The 13,114-nt window shown below is 44.3% G+C and overlaps 2 protein-coding genes across 2 annotated transcripts in view; both read left to right on the top strand.

The window, feature by feature from the left end:
* PSMC1 (proteasome 26S subunit, ATPase 1) overlaps positions 1 to 13,114 on the top strand; it is a 1,015,066-nt gene that overhangs the window by 816,722 nt on the left and 185,230 nt on the right. The gene's annotated exons all lie outside the window — the stretch shown is intronic.
* KCNK13 (potassium two pore domain channel subfamily K member 13) overlaps positions 1 to 13,114 on the top strand; it is a 125,898-nt gene that overhangs the window by 1,991 nt on the left and 110,793 nt on the right. The window lies entirely within an intron of this gene.

Below are 13,114 nucleotides of genomic sequence, written 5' to 3'. Positions count from 1 at the left end.
ACGCTCTGCTCTGGGAGATTTTCAGTCTCATGAAGGAGACAGGGCTTGAGTTCATGGGGAGGAAAGCTTTTACAGATAGGGACAGGAAACTGAACATTTACTGAGTCAGTTAGAGGGGAAGTGCAGGTTTTAAAACATTCTGCCCTCGACTTCACACCGAGAAAAAATCAGAACACCAGACTGGAAGTGAGGAAGCCAAAGTGCCAATGACGGTTCAAAGGATGGAAAATCTCCCACCAGGAAGAACCAGGGAAGTGACCTTTGGCCTGAATCAGTTCGTGTTAGGCATAACTTGGGTTTGGGAACTGAAAGCGCGTTGCACCCTGGAGCAGGAGAGAGTCGCACTCAGGGGTCCCATGAGCTGGTTGGAGCGGTGGAAGGAAGACTAGGAAGGTCTGCTGACTAATGGGATGGAGGTGGGGGTAGGACCTTCACTGACAGACTGAGGAGCTGGAACTTATCTAGAGGCACCTGGGAGCCATTGAGAAGTTTTTAGCAAAGATGTAGCACAGCTACAATCAGTTGTGTTTATTTCCCAGCAGAAGGAAAATGATTTAGGGGAGTCTTTGCGCCACACCCATAAAGATTGTTCATCCTTGAAGAATAATCAAGTGATTAATGGGGGTTGGGGAAGATGCTGTAGAAATAAATTCTGAGGGAGGCAAAAAGAGACCTGGAGCAGGGGAGGGAGCTTGGAAAAGTTAGATGGAGAGGCAGTGGCCTCCAAGCTGCAAAAAAGGCTGGCAGCTGCAAACAGCCCAGGGTGCATGTGCTGAGCGCTCTGTAGCTACTGCCCCTGTGCGCTCTAGAAGAGCTCGCTAGTGAGGTGGGGAGAGAAGTTGAACCTCCTTGAGGCTCCCACACATGGCTGTGCTACATAGACATTCTGCCAGGAGAAGCAGCACAAAAGACAAAAGAGATTGGCTTCAGGTTAGATTCATCAAGAAAGACTTCCCAGGGCTAGTCCGGGAATTCAGGGCTTCAGCTGATGCATAGCAGGCGAGGCAGAGGACCAGCATGATGAGGGACACACAGGTTGTATCTGAAGTGCCTGGTTCCCAGCCCCCATCCCATCCCAGATGGCGCTGCCCATCAGCAGGCCGTGATGGCACCACCATAACTAGGTATCAGGCAGGAAAACTCTCAGCAGACCAGAACGGGCCCAAGATTGGTGGAGGAGGAATAACATCCCCATGCTTCTCCCCCCGAGCCCGCATTCTCTGCTGGACTCTAAGCAGACAAAAGCCCAAAAGCCCCTCCTCACATCACCTCCCATGTCTCAGAAGACAGTTCCAGAATCTCCGCATAGGCAAGACTTGGGATGAACAAACTGATTAGGAGGTGTCATTTTGGAAGTGACCTTGACTCTACTGTGTTTGCATAGCAAGTACAGGATTTTTTTAGATTGAATGGTTACTTGGGATGGTTTTGATGGGAGATTTGAGGGCTGACTCTTCCCCACCACCATCAAAAACCATCTCTTTGTGCTCCCAGTGGGCACAGAGGCAGGAAGGAGCAGAGCATGTGTGTAGATAGACAGGTGCATCCATGTAGCAGGAACTGAGAGTGGCATGGGTAGGTGGCCATCTAGGAACATGGGCTTTGGTGATACGAATATGACAATGTGGCATGGAGGAGTGGAAAGAAACCTGGACAAAGAGTCTGGAGTGGGAGCTTTTCATCGTGCCTTTGTATCTTGGGCAAGCCTCTTAACTATTCCGAGCCCCATCCTTTTCTCATCTGAGGCATCTACAGAGTGCCCACCTTGGTATCTGACACATCAGCTATTTGGTGAATATTAGTCCTGCCTGCCCCTGCTCCCTCCCTCCACCTAAGCCTGCCCCTGGCACAGGGTTCTTGTGAGGGACAATAAGTTCATGTAAGTGCATGCGTGTTAAAAGGTAAAAAACATTATGTAAGTGTGGGCTGATTTTTATTTCTCATTTGTAGCATTTCCTTTTAAATTGTTTCACTAATTGTTGTAATAACAGCACGGGCTAACCTTTATCAGGCCCATTTTAGGCACGTACTGTATGATTATTACGTGAATGTGCAATGCAGCTCATTGCTGTGTTACATTCACACTTCATTTCAGCCAACACAACTCCACGAGGTAGACATAGCAATCCTCCGTTATAGATGAAAAAACTGAAGGTTCAGGTTTTTTGTAAAATAAAATATAAAGAAGAAAAAATCAAGTTATATGCAGTCATATCATCCAGATTAACCATTGTTAATGTTTTGGTCCATTTTCTTCTAGTCTCCTTTTTCCTCTGCATATACTCATACACATATGCATTTTTAAAAATTAGAATTATATTCTATAAACCACTTATATCTTGCATTTTTATGGTAACATTACATGATGGTGTTTTTCTTCTAAAAATTAATTCCACCATGCTTTATTCTGCAAAGACTTTGAGGTAGCAGACAAAGTATACAGTAAAATAATCATAAAATATAAATAAAACTTCAGAACGAGGGAAAAGAAGAACAGAAATATGGAATGCAAGCAGAGCTATGAAGTTGCTAGAAAGGAACTTTGTCTTAGTTTGGGTTCCCTCAGAAGCAGACCTTGAGCCAAGAATTTGAGTGCCAGCAGTTTATTGGGAGGAGCAAGGGATACACGTAGGTACAAGAGAAAGTGAATCAAGGAAGGAAAGTAAGTTAATCCAGGGTATGCTGGTAAGTCAGGCGCCATAGTGGGCAACTGGTACCTAATCCCAAGTGGAAGCTTGGAAGCAATGCAAAGTTCCTGACCCAGATATCCCACGCAAGAAAGCTGGGATATTTACACACCTACACCTGTCAGGAATTGGTTAAAAAGCTGTCTGGGGAGGACGAGGAAGGAGCACAGGGATGTAAGTCCCAGGTACTTCCGGCCTTATTTTCTTCTGTGGACAGTGCAAGGGTAGCCTTCAGGCAAAGACAGGCTCTGCTGTTGGAACTCAGGCCAGTATGCCAGGAAATGATAACAAGATCCCAAGGAATGGTGGGGAATCCCATGGAAGGGAGAGAACCAGCAGTGACTGTTCAAGCTTCGGATGTGGTTTCAGGCTTCATGGCAGACAGTCATGACCCATGTTAGAATTCTTAGTATCAGAAAGGAGGAAACATAAACCTTTCCCAGTACCTAATTCTCCTTTTTTTTTGACACAGAGTCTTGCTGTCACCCAGGCTGGAGTGTAGTGGCACAAATTGGTTCATTGTAACCCCTGCCCTCTCGGTTCAAGTGATTCCTCTGCCTCAGCCTCCCAAGTCGCTGGGATTACAGGTGTGCACCACCATACCCGGCTAACCTCTTTTTTTTTTAATAGAGATGGGCTTTGACGTGTTGGCCAGGCTGGCCTCAAACTCTTGACCTCAAGTGATCCTCCTGCCTCAGCCTCCCAAATGCTGGGATTACAGGTGTGAGCCACTTTTTTTTTTAGGGAGTCTCACTCTGTTGCCCAGGGTGGAGTGCAGTGGCATGAGCTTGGCTCACTGCAACTTCCATGCCTCCCAGGTTCAAAGTATTCTCCTGCCTTGGCCTCCCAAGTAGCTGGGATTACAGGCACAAGCCATCATGCCCAGCTAATTTTTATATTTTTAGTAGAGATAGGGCTTCACCATGTTGGCCGGGCTGGTCTTGAAATTCTGGCCTGAAGTGATCCACCCACCTCAGCCTCCCAAAGTGCTGAGATTACCGGCGTGAGCCACCACGCCTGGCCCCAGTACCTAATTCTCAAAAGTGTTTTCTCCTCGGGATTATATATAGGAGACATTGTATAGGATAACAGATGATATTCACAAATAATATTTTCCTGGAAAATGCAATTGAGGATTTCATGTCACTGTTACCTAATTGAGACCTTTGACTTGAAAGTCAAAGCTTAGAGTGGAAAACAGTTTGCCAGTTTCCCTAAAGGTTAAACCTAGAACTACTTTATGACCCAGCAATTCAATTTCTAGGTATATTTCCCCCCCAAAAAAATCAACAGTAGAGATTCAAACAGATATTTGTGTACCAGTGTTCATAGCAACATTATTCACAATATCCAAACAACCCAAGTGTCCATCGACAGATGAATGAATAAACCAAATGTGGGCTACATACAATGGAATATGATTCAGCCAAAAAAAAGGAATGAAATTGGCCAGGCACAGTGGCTTATGCCTGTAATCCCAACACTTTGGGAGACCAAGGCAGATGGATCACAAGGTCAGGAGTTCGAGACCAGCCTGGCCAATATGGTGAAACCTTGTCTCTACTCAAAGTATAAAAGTTAGCCAGGTGTGGTGGTTCACGCCTGTAGTCCCAGCTACTCTGGAGGCTGAGGCAGGAGAATCGCTGGAACCCGGAAGGCGGAGGGTGCAGTGAGCCGAGATCGCTCCACTGCACTCCAGCCTGGGTGACAGAGCAAGACTCCATCTCAAAAAAAAAAAAAAAAAGGAATGAAATATTGATATATGTTATAACATAGGTGGACCTTGAAAATAATTATGCTTAGTAAAATAAGCCAGACACAGAAGGACAACTATCATATGATTCCACTTATATGAGGTATCTAGAATAGGCACATTCATAGAGATAAATTAAAATAGAGGTTACTGGGGCTGAGGGAAGGCCAGAAGCGGGAGTTATTGTTTAATGGGTGCTTTCAGTTTGGGATGCTGAAAACATTTTGGGTATAGACAGTGGTGATGGTTATACAACATTGCAAATACATTTAATGCTATTGAATTGTACACTTTTAAATGGTTAAAATGACAAATAAGTATATTTGACTGGAGTAAAGAAAACCTCAGGGCAGAGTATTAAAACACAGTTCAGAAATGTTGATTCTGAAAAAGGCTAGAGATCATACATGAAACGGGAATACATTTAAAGTACTCAGAGAAGTAGAATAACAATTTGTCTGGTAAATGATCTTCTGTGAATATCTTTTCTCTGAAACCAGCTTTTGTTAGGAATTTGTCCCCACATTTGCTGGTGTATCTATAGCTAGCTTCTGTCCCCAAAGGGTTTGCGGTACTCTGCATTTGACAGAGTCAGGGGAGGCTTAGGTTTTGCTGCAGTAACAAGCTACTCCCAAAATCTCAGTAGCTTAATGTAATAAAAGTGTACTTCGTACCCACACCAAGTTTACTATGGGCGCTGGTGATGCCACAGGGCGGTCGTCTCTGTGTTGCCCCAGCGCTTCAGGCCTCTTCCGTCTCTTGGCTCCTCTTCCTCAGCACATGCTTCCAGGATTGCTCTGGAAGGGGAAGAAAGGGCTGAAGAGTCGACTACCAATGATCAAATGGCTGCCACCACCTGGAAGTAGCACAGGTCCCCTCCACTCCCATGTCATTGGCCAAATCAATTCACAGAACCACCACACCCTACTTCAAGGGGTCAGGGAAACATTACCCCAGTCCCTTCGTGGCAAGCTGCAGAAGAAATGTTTCTTCCAGTCTAAAAAGGATGTATTGGGCCTGGCGCAGTGGCTCATGCCTGTAATCCCAGCACTTTGGGAGGGAGAAGTGGGTGGATTGCTTGAGGCCAGGAGTTCGAAACCAGCCTGGCCAACATGACGAAACCTGATCTCTACAAAAAAATAGAAAAAATTAGCCAGGTGTGGTGATGCAGGCCTGTAGTCCCAGCTACTTGGCAGGCTGAGGTGGGAGGATTGCTTGAGCCCAGGAGGTTGAGGTTGAGGCTGAGGCTGCAATGAGCCATGATTGTGCCACTGCACTCCAGCCTGGGCAATAGGGCAAGACCTTGTCTCAAACAGAAAAAAAAAAAAGAAAAGAAAAGAAATGCAGAGTCTCAGGTCAACCCCAGACCAACAAAATCAAAGTCTATGCTTTAATAAGACATCCAGGTGAGTCCTGGGCACATTGAAGTTTGAGAAATCTAGAGTCTAGAGGGGGTCGTTCGTGCTGTGATGTTGCTGACTAGGACAAGCCCTCCCATGCTTTAGAACACAGACAAACCAGTGGCCAGGCAGGTATGGTGAGGAGGTGAGCTCACCTGCTGTCTTATGACCTCCTTGCCAGCTGGAAGTCAAGTGCGCTGAGGGCAGGTTCATTACACACCATCCAGATGCAGGGATGCGCCGGGCTCAGGCTGAGAAGATGACTCGGTTCATGAGGACCTGAGATGCTCAGACGGAGAGGCTCAGCCGTGCCTCATATGTGACTAGATTCTCAACAACAGTTTTTATTCTTTTTTTTTTTTTTTTTGAGACAGAGTTTCGCTGTGTCACCCAGGCTGGAGTGCAATGGCGTGATCTTGGCTCACTGCAACCTCTGCCTCCCAGATCCAGGCGATTCTCCTGCCTCAGCCTCCTGAGTAGCTGGGATTACAGGCGCCTGCCACCACATCCGGCTAATTTTTGTATTTCTAGTAGAGATGGGGTTTCACCATGTTGGTCAGGCTGGTCTCAAGCTCCTGACCTCGTGATCTGCCCACCTCGGCCCCTCAAAGTGCTGGGATTATAGGAGTGAGCCACTGCACCCAGCCCTATTCATTTTTATTAAACAGAAATAATTATGCAGATGCCCTTTTCTGGCCAGGGGTGTGACCCATGATTGGCTCTGCATGGCCGTACTCTACAAGGCCCCCATGGGATTCTGGGGCTCAACTGGTAGGTGTGTGGTTGGCCCTGGTCAGTGTGTAAATCCATGTGGTGCCAAACTGAATATTGCTTTGGGAATCTTCTTTTTTCTTTTTTCTTTTCTCATGGGAACAAGGCTGGGGAAAGAGCTTTTGAAATCTAAGTATATCAAGTCCAAACAATAAAATATTGGAAATCACTATTTTATAGTACAAAGTTATAAACTGACATCAGAGAAGATGAAGCGTTCAGAAAGAATAAAAATATCCCCCAAATGCATTGATGATATACATTAATGGATGTTATGCATGAGTCCAGATTTAAATCATACATTGAGCACTTCACACATTACAAAGCATTTGTGCACAAACCTTACGGGATAGGCGGGGAAGTTATTACTAATTCCATTTTGCACGTAAGGAAACTGAGGTGCAGACAGCATAAATCTCTTGCTTAAGACCACACAACTATAAAGTGGCAGAGTTAGAATTAGAACCAAGTTTTGTTTTGTTCAGTGTCTAGTGATGAATATATATTAGTTTTGGAAGACTGGAAATATATGGGAAAGTATAAAACAAGTAGAAATCATCCATAATTCTACCAACAACAAACACTGTAAATAGGCTGGGGAATCATATTATACAAATTATATTGAACCTAAAGTGCTATTTTAAAAATCTAAGATGCATCATTATTTTACATACCATCAAGAAAGAAACACTGCCAATTAAATTCTGACATGCTACCTGTTGTGGGATGCATCTTGATTTCAGAGAGATTAAAATTTGGGGGAAAGGTGTATCTTAAAATCACTGAAATGTATTTTGTATCTCGTTACTTTCTATATAACCATTATAACATGAGCAGATTGTTGTAATTAGGCAAAAATGAATCTTCTTATAATTAATATCTCTTTGATTTCTATTAAAGTTGATTCAAAATGTTTATTAAAAATACTTATAGTTCATCTTCTCTGAATCAACTAATTCTCCCCTCATTTTTCTGCTGGGAGCAAGGGGGATGCCATGTTAATTAAAGTGTACCTGTGTGCTTTATAGTTTAAGGATTTCGACCCTGTATAAAGACTAAATGTGTCATATTTTTCATTCTTTGTTCTCTGTTCAATGTCTATAATTTCTTATTTATTACTTAGATAGAGAAATGTTTTTCATTTCAATTCAGTTTTCGTATTTCAGTCCTTTCCTTGTGCTTTCTCCCATTGTCTTCGTGCTTCAATCTTTGTCCATCCAGATTCCATAAGAATGCAAGCTTTTGTTTGGTATTTTTTTTTGCAACTACTCTCCGTTTCCAGTTATAGCAGTGACTTTTAAAGCACTTTAATGTATTGTTTCATGCGAACAGTGGCAGGTGCATTTTGGAATTGCAGCTGAGGAGCAATGTGTGGTCATGGGGAATGAGGAGACAGGAAGGGTAGCTGGTGAGATCTTACCTCCACTCGAGGTAGGGTGAGAGGGCCATACCTCTTCCAGCTTCTAAAATTTCATGGGGAAGCTCAGATCATCCATTCTGAGAATCCTGGATTTGTTCAATTATTTGTTTCCTGCTGGGAACGTTTCAGTATCTGGAAGTTAGAGCTGTGTTGCAGGACATAGCCCTCACTCTCCATTGCCCAGCATTTAGTATTCACATATGCTCATCTTAGCCTGTTGCATTAGAAATTCTTGTTTATATTATAAAATAGAATGGCTTCCTTTTCTTTTATCCTAAATTCCATCCAGTTCTCTCTTTCCCCCTGTCCCTTTGTCTATGAAGGAGAGATGGGTTTGGTTTGAGTGTTAACCCAAATAATCCTTGGGCTCCTTGGGGTCCTGTTCAAGAAGCTGTCTTCTTTTGAAAGAAGCACGGTGTGTTAGCCAAAAGTAATGAAAAATAAATTTGATTTCTGCTTGTATCTTAAAAGAACCTTAAAGAGTCTCCAATTTATAACGTAAAGGAAACTTCTTCCTTTTCTCCTCTCCCAGGCTCTCATATCTATCTCAAAGGAGTTCTGGAACCTCTTATGCCTAAACTCCTCACCAAGTTTCTCCCAACCATCAGCCCTGTCTTTCTGTCCCTCCTGGTCCCATCTCCCCACATCTCTCCCTGGTCCCTGTTATCAGGATTGACTTCACGTCTGCAACATCATTTAGCTTTCTCTCAGCATATTTCCTGGACTCCCCATAGTAAAGGACAGTCCTGGCAGTTGACCAGCAAGTAACAGTCTTTTCCCCTTAGAAGGAAGGAGAGAATTGGGAGGCCAAGGTGGGCAGCTCACGAGGTCAGGAGATCAAGACCATCCTGGCCAACATGGTAAAACCCTGTCTCTACTAAAAATACAAAAAATTAGCTGGGCGTGGTGGTGCACGCCTGTAGTCCCAGCGACTCGGGAGGCTGAGGCAGGAGAATCACTTGAACCTGGAAGGTTGAAGTGAGCCAAGATCGCACCACCACACTCCAGCCTGGGTGACAGAGTGAGAATCTGTCTCAAAAAAAAAAAAAAAAAAAGAAGAGAGAAGAATAGGGGAAGATGGTGATCACTAGGACATTAATGACTTTACACCTGGGGAACATCTCAGCCATTCGAGGAGGACATTTCTGCATTCAGACCCAGAAGCACGGGGTCCTGCTGAGGACAGTGGGAGAATCACCTCATCAGGAGGCACCTCTGTCATAACACGGCCCTCCCTTCATCCTCCAGCCTTCTGCCTCTTTCGGTTCAGCTCATGTGAATTGCCAGATATTTTACCAGGACCTTCAGCACACCTACTGCATCTTCCTTTGGCCAGAGAGCCATCTTTATAAGCCTAATTAGGTGCTCAGGGGTTTATTTTTCCCATTCTCTAATCAGCTGTCCTGTGTCTCTCAACTGATCACCTCTCCTTGAAAGGGAAACACTGTAATCCGTGAACTCAGGGGTCAGAGCGTGAATGTAAATGAGTGTAACATGTGGTAGGACATTAGGGAGCAGTAGGGTCTTGTACCCTGGAGAGAGCAGCCCCAACACAGGCATTCAGATTCTCACTTTGAAACAGCATTGTGCTGGCCAGACAGGTCTGAGGGGTTGAGTCCCTCAGTTGAAGCTTTGATGATCACGAGCTCTGGGCTTCCTTATCTTTGGGAGGGAGAAGGACAGGAAGCGCATAGCATCGCTCTTGAGTGTAGCAGAGCTTGCTTTTTATAGTTCACTTAAAGGACGCTTTTTCACAGAGAGTGAACCTTGCATGCACTTATTTCTAAAAGAAACTAAGGGCAGTTACACTCACTTAAACTCTTCTAATTTCTGCGACTACACATAGTTATTGAAATCTATAAGTATGTGTGGACTATTAGCTTTTTCACATTATTTCCTATACACTTTCTCAAGAATTCCACGTGTTTATGTGAATGCAGAATGGTTTAACTATCCTCAAATAGTTGGACTTGGGGGTTATATGTGATTTTTTTTTTTTTTTACTATTGCATATAATAAAGGTATGAAATTTTGGACTTCACACACACAATGTTAAATACAATGCACATCTTTGTGTACGTTTAGTTGTAACAACAACCCCATAAGGTCGGTACTATTAATATTCTCATGTTGCCGACAAGGATCCCGAGGCTCCGAGAGCTTCTGTGCTCCGTCTGAAGCCACCCAGCTGGAAGCAGTGTGGCATCTCCCTTCAAACCTTACACTCTGAACCACCACTTCTTTACCTTTTCTTCCTTTGGGGTCCGTGTTGTGGGAAGAATCGCCAGTTAAAGTGACCGTGTATGGTCTCTTTTATAGTGTGGTGGCCCTTAGGTGACCTGGGATAGTCTAAGAAGACAGAAGTGGTCTGGTTAGCAGAAGCCCAGCGGAGGCTGATGATGTGTGTGCTACCACGGGTGTGAGATTTGGGTAGCGTGCTGCCTACCGCCCAGGAGTCCATGTAAACAGAGACTTCTGCCTCCCACCGGCAGTCGGCAGTCGTCTCAAAGCTGCAACCTCTCTCCCATCACCATGAGGACGGGTGCCCGCCCCCAGGACTTTCACCTCCAGTTCAGACATATTTGATCCCAGAAATCACTTCCTGACTTTGCCTGTTAGCTCTTGTCATGTTGGCACCAAGGTTCTCTGTGTCTTGGGTCTTCCCTCCTTTTTTTTTTTTTTTTTTTTTTTTGAGACGGAGTCTCGCTCTGTCGCCCAGGCTGGAGTGCAGTGGCCGGATCTCAGCTCACTGCAAGCTCCGCCTCCCGGGTTTACGCCATTCTCCTGCCTCAGCCTCCTGAGTAGCTGGGACTACAGGCGCCCGCCACCTGGCCCGGCTAGTTTTTTCGTATTTTTGTAGCAGAGACGGGGTTTCACCGTGTTAGCCAGGATGGTCTCGATCTCTTGACCTCGTGATCCGCCCGTCCCGGCCTCCCAAAGCGCTGGGATTACAGGCTTGAGCCACCGCGCCTGGCCTGGGTCTTCCCTCCTTTTAAGCAGCTGATGAAGATCACAAGGCGTTAGCCCTGAAGATCAACCAGGACTATGGTTTTCAAACTGTGGTCCACGGAGCCATGGGGTTCATGGTATTTTAAGGGCTGCTTCAAGGGCCAAGAGGACCCCTCAAGTTGTTGTGGGGTTTTTTTGTTTGTTTTGTTTTGTTTTGTTTTTCTGGAGAGAGTTTCACTCTTGTCACCCAGGCTGGAGTACAGTGGCGTGATCGCGGCTCATTGCAACCTCTGCCTCCTGGGTTCAAGCAATTCTCTTGCCTCAGCCTCCGGAGTAGCTGGGATTACTGGCGCCCGCCACCACGCCCAGCTAATTTTTCTATTATTACAAAATAGGGATGGGATTTTACCATGTTGGCCAGGCTGGTCTCAAACTGCTGACCTCAGGTGATCCGCCCACCTCGGCCACCCAAACTGCTGGGATTACAGGTGTGAGCCACTTTTTTTGTTTTTTGTGTGTGTGTGTGTGTGTGTGTGTTTTTTTTTTTTTTTTTTTTTTGGAGGGGGGACGGAGCCCAGGCTGTAGTGCAGTGGCGTGATTTCGGCTCACTACAACCTCTGCCTCCCCAGGTTCAAGCGATTCTTCCGCCTCAGCCTCCCGAGTAGCTGTAACTACAGGTGCGCACCACGACACCCGGCAAAGTTTTGTATTTTTGGTAGAAACGAGGTGTCACCATATTGGCCAGGCTGGTCTTGAACTCCTGACCTCGTGATCCGCCCGCCTCAGCCTCCCAAGGTGCGGGGATTACAGGCATGAGCCACCACGCCTTGCCTCAAGTTTGTATTTATTTGATTGTTTCAGAGCAGAAGAACTTGATATATTTATATGTCTAAAATATTTATCCTGTTTAGCCACTTTTTGATTGGCTTAAATTTTTTGGTATGTAGAAAAGATTTTTATAGAGCCAAATACACTCATTTTGAGCAGCAGCATTTTTTTCTATAGCTTTTCATAAATGCAGGTCCCCTCCATGGTTGAGATAAAGATTCTTATCCATTCTCTGTTCAGCTCTTTAACTCATCTCAAATGTTATTTTAAATGATTGCTTTTAAAAAGGTTTTGTGAGGCTGGGCGCGGTGGCTCACACCTGTAATCCCAGCACTTTGGGAGGCCGAGGCAGGCGGATCATGAGGTCAGGAGATCAAGACCATCCTGGCTAACACAGTGAAACCCCCTCTCTACTAAAAATACAAAAAAATTAGTTGGGCGTCGTGGCGGGCGCCTGTAGTCCCAGGTACTCGGGAGGTGGTGGGCGCCTGTAGTCCCAGCTACTTGGGAGGCTGAGGCAGGAGAATGGCATGAACCCGGGAGGTGGAGCTTGCAGTGAGCCAAGATCGTGCCACTGCACTCCAGCCTGGGCAACAGAGCGAGACTCTGTCTCAAAAAACAAAAAAAAGGTTTTGTGAGGTTGACTATATAGTGATGCTTTGACTTATTTCTAAAATTATTCTATAATGATTTGAGAATATGCATTTTGCAGATTTCTCCTTTTTATTTGTTGTTTCTATATATCCTGTTGTATCTATGTATTTCAGTTGGTTTTTCTCTTATGTTACTGAATTTTGGACCTGGAGGAAACATTATCCACAACCACCCCCAAACAGAAAACACATCCAAAATGACATTTCATTGTATGTTTCTGGGCATATAAATTCAGTGCTATTGCTTTTATCACTTGCATAATTTTTATTACTATTTCATTATAATAGTATTACTTTTACCTCTAAATGCTTTATATGCTAATACCTATTTTTAAACTGAGATATGATTAAATTTCTGTATCATATTAGCAGACACTTGCAGATTTTAGACCATCTGTTTAGTTGTAATCTTTAGTAATTTTTGTTTTAAATTAACCTGTTAACACATTTTTATATATTTTTTTAATTTTATATTTTTAAATTTTATTTTATCTTTGTAGGAAAATTTGATGTACTTAATATTTGGTTTCACTGGTATTATCCTCCTTCATCCTATACTTGTCTTATCCTTTTAAGTCTGTTTTCAATTCTGTATTTTTATTGTGATGGCTTAGATGTTCTTTTTGTCATTTAAATATGATCAGAATGAAATC

This window comes from Macaca thibetana, chromosome 7, assembly GCF_024542745.1.
Source record: "Macaca thibetana thibetana isolate TM-01 chromosome 7, ASM2454274v1, whole genome shotgun sequence".
Taxonomy (NCBI): Eukaryota; Metazoa; Chordata; class Mammalia; order Primates; family Cercopithecidae; genus Macaca; species Macaca thibetana.
Note: the sequence above shows the minus strand (reverse complement) of the source record. Positions and strands in the feature narration are given on the sequence as shown.